Here is a 4,212-nt window from a genome sequence, read left to right on the forward strand (position 1 = left end):
ACAAGCTTAGCTCCAGCACATGGGCTGCATCTGCAGACATTGACTCTTTAAAAGAAAACTATATTTAAAACTCTGCCTTTCTACTTAACAAACAACTGATTAGATTGTTGGTGACACACATTGGTTCCAGTTCCTATCCTTTTTTGGGGCCCTTATTTCTATACTGTATGAATAGACTTTAGAAAGAAATATCTTCTTAAGGGAGAGAGAACTCAGCACCTACTAAAAATTTTCCTAGCTTAGATGCTGGTCCAGAGTTGACAAGAATAAGGGGAAGAGGAGCACATAGATTGCTTCTATGAAAGTGGCTCTTTGAGCTTGGATAATTACACCCCCTAGTACACTCACTCACTCTCATTTAAGCTGCTTAATTAAGTATGACTCTGTCCTTAAAGCACCACCCTTGTAGTACAGTAAAGCACTAAAGCACTTGCATTACCTACTTAAGAGAATGTTCTGCATTTTAAAAATTAGGCCATTGCAAATCATTGATTGCTTTAAAAAAAAAAAAGAGGGGAGGGGAGGGGCAAGATGGCGGAGAAGTAGGGAGCTCCATGCATTGCACACGCCCCCATGTCTCACACGGAAAAGATCTGAAGCCATAGGAAACCTTACAGAACCCATGAGATTGGGAGAGAAAGGGCGCAGAATCCACTGAGAAAGACTTCTAACGTGAGGGCGAACTGGGGAAGATAAAATCGGGCTGGAATCGGAGACTCTAGGGACAGGGGTGATCCCCCTCTGCGGGGAGTGAGAGGGGAAAAAGAGAGAGTCCAAAACTACTCAAGATACGGTCCCTGTGGCTGGGAAACCGAAAAACCTCCGCTCGGGGCACAGAAGGACCATGTGCGCCAAATCCCCACGCACCAACAGGTCCAGGAGGGGCTGCGCCGCGCGCGGGCCCCACTCCTTTGTTCCTTTGTACTCCTGGCATAGATGGATTCTTGGAGGAACCGCGCGCATACCTCTGCACTCCAAGCTGGCTGGAACTCTGGAGGGAAGGCGAAGGGCTTAAAACTGGGAGATTTGCCTGCGAGTTCGTGTTTTGGGTGACGAGACACAGAGGGACCTGGTTTCCTTCTCTCCAGCGGGCCAGACGCGCCCCCCAGAAAAACCCCCGCCCATGCTCGCCAACCCCACCTGGAAGAATGGGAGCAGCGGCTTCTGACTCCACCCCCAGGGCTAGGCAACAGGCTTGGAATTGACCTGAGGGGATCGCTTGCTACTTTGTGTCTGCCGCGGTTACAGTCAGGCGCTCAGACTGCACTTGGAAACTAGGCCTGGCCTGGGTTAAAGAGCGTGACCCAACCGGCACAGGAAGTTTACACACCCAAAAAAAGCGAGGTGCAGCGCTTGGTTCTAGAGGGGACTGGTGCACCACCACTCTCCTCCCCCCAACTGCGAAGGCAAACTCCTGCATGACTCATTGGATCACACCACGCCCATCCCTGCTAGAGAGCTGCCCTCCTCCTTTATTTCTTTTTTCCCCCTGGAACACTGACCTGATTAACTCTGGTCACTGGCTTGTTTAAACAGTCACATCTAGTCCATTCTGTAGATGTAAATTCTACACCTCCCGACCTTTTCATCTCTTTCTCTCAGGAGTAATTAGACTATATAGTGTCTCTGGATAACACCAGCATCCTTCTATCACCTAACCAAGCATACTCCACCCTTTAACACTTTGAAAAAAGCTTCTTATCCCTTCTGCGTGTTCATTCTATTTCCAATTTTGCGTCATCCCTGCCCTGTCTTCTCTCTCTTTCTCTATGCTCGTCAACCAGCAGTGCATACACCCAGCTACTTAACTATAGCTGGGAAACCTGGTTATATGCTTTAAACCGTTCTTTGTCCATCTGTTTTCTTCTCTTTTCCTTTTCTCCTTTTTGACCTTTTTATGTATTTTATACTCTCTCTTATTCGCCCTCCCGCCTCCGTCTTTTCTTTTAACTTTTTTGTTTTCTTTCTCAGTTTACATGTTAGTTGAATTAGTCTGTGCGTTTCAGTGCTCCTGCTCTCTGTGTGTTTGTCTGTGTGTTTTCTTCTCCAGGGCTACCTCAAGAAACAAGCCAAAGTACACATAGTGGAGAGTCCNAGGCCAATGAGGCATGTTGCTGTCCAGTTCTCCCAGCACCATGTGTTAAAGAGTTTCCCTTATGACCCAGCAATAGCACTGCTGGGAATTTACACAAGGGACACAGAAATGCTGATGCATAAGAGCACATGTACCCCAATGTTGATAGCAGCACTCTCAACAATAGCCAAAACATGGAAAGAGCCTAAGTGTCCATCCATGGACGAATGGATCAAGAAGATGTGGTTTANAAAGAAGAAAGGAAAAATAATAAGAATAAAAATAATAAAAAAAGAAAGAAAAGAAAAATGAAATCAATAAAAAACACGATGATTTCATCCATTCAGACAACCAGAAATGAGGTTTATGTGAATATGGAAAGTATCACATTTCCAGATGAGGCCTTTTTCCTAGAACAGGTCTGCAAACTACAGTCATTGGGCCAAAGTCTGCTTGCTGCTTATTTTTGTATTTTATATTGTATTGGAACACAGCCACACCCATTCTTTTCCTTACCGTCTAGAGCTGCTTTTATACTATAATCCCAGAGCTAATTAGTTGCCCATGTGGCCTGTCTGGCCCTCAGAGACTAAAATATTTACCATCTGGCCCTTTACAGAAAAAGTGTTCTGACCTGTGTCCTAGAAACTTCTGGCATAGAGTATAGCTCCTCTAATGCCATTCTGGGTCTCTGGCTCCCTGCCTAACCTAGAGATGTTAGTCATATCCTCCTTGATTACATAACTTCTTTAGGAAATATGAGCCAGCCACTAGTTTGAAGGGATAGCTCCCATGACTCTACCTTCTGATCACAGCTAATAGGGCCCACTTGCCAATGAAAATTGGCAACAAACTGTTTTACATGGTATCTGTGAAGTTGAAGCCAGAATTACTATTATGGCAAAACAAATTAATTTACAAGCTTATGTGATGAGGGAAGAGGAGCTGTAAATTTTTCAGTGAAGCTTGTAGAGAAAGGAATTGAGAGAAGACAATGCAGCACATATGAGAGACCTTAAAGCCACAGAGAGGCATAGAAACAACTATCTGTCTCAATATTTTCTGGTACCCACGTAGCTAGTATCCTAGCCATAATTCTTGTTTTTTGGGGCTTGTGAGATTTCCTGTATTCTTTAACCTAAATTCCTTTTACTTATTTCTTTTATAAATAATTGACCCTAAACAAAAATAGAGGTAGGTATTTCTTACAGGTAGGTATAATATTTACTGGGTGGCTATTATCTTCCAAATATTGATATAGATACTCAAAATACCTCTACAAAGGAAATAAACAAAACCTCTGTACTCATAGAGTTCCTATTTTAGTGGGGTGTGTATTTGGCTAAATTGTCTTGCCTTTCTTTTCTTATCATTACAATTTGAAAAAAAGAAGATAAAATAGTACTTATATCACTCAGCTTGTCAAATGATAAGACTAGAACAATTAATAATGAGTTTCGTGAAAAGGGAAAGATTCAGCAGATTTGGGGAGTATAATGCCTTACAAGCAGTGAAGCACTCTTCCCAAGGGATTTTGGACAAGATCAAGTTCTAAAGAATTTCAAAAGTGGTATCTCAGAAATGGGGCATAATTGGCGAAGAGATCCTATTTTTTAGTGTAACATAAACTAGTTGGAGCTGGGGACAGTGACTGGTGTTAGGTTTCCTTGAGAGTGAGGACCTTTCTATAAGTACAAGGTGATTTGGGTTTAGATTTGTGACATGGACCTGGCTATCATTTTGTGGGTCCCCATAAACAAATGAACATTATCAAGATTCGTGTGATGATTAAATGGGATGTGCACATGTATATGTAAAGTACCCTAGAGTCCTTGGCATTAATTATGTGTGCAGTAAGTGGTGGTGGTTGTTGAAAAGAGAAGCTAAAAAGAAAGGCTATAGCCAAAGAAAGTTTGTGAAGGAGGGCAAATATACACAATTTTTGGTAGGAGGACTGCAGAAGAATGGAATCCTTTCTATCATTGTCTTTTATAACCCAGAAAGTAATTGTCATTCATCACTATCCGTTTTCCAACAATCATCTGATTTCCCCTTCTTGTGACTCATTTATAATGATTTTGCTTTTTCTTAAACTCCCCAGCAGAAAGGCAGAGGAAGATGAAGAGGGAGAGAGGTTC

Source organism: Crocuta crocuta, unplaced genomic scaffold, assembly GCF_008692635.1.
Source record: "Crocuta crocuta isolate KB4526 unplaced genomic scaffold, BGI_CrCroc_1.0 scaffold86, whole genome shotgun sequence".
Lineage (NCBI taxonomy): Eukaryota > Metazoa > Chordata > Mammalia > Carnivora > Hyaenidae > Crocuta > Crocuta crocuta.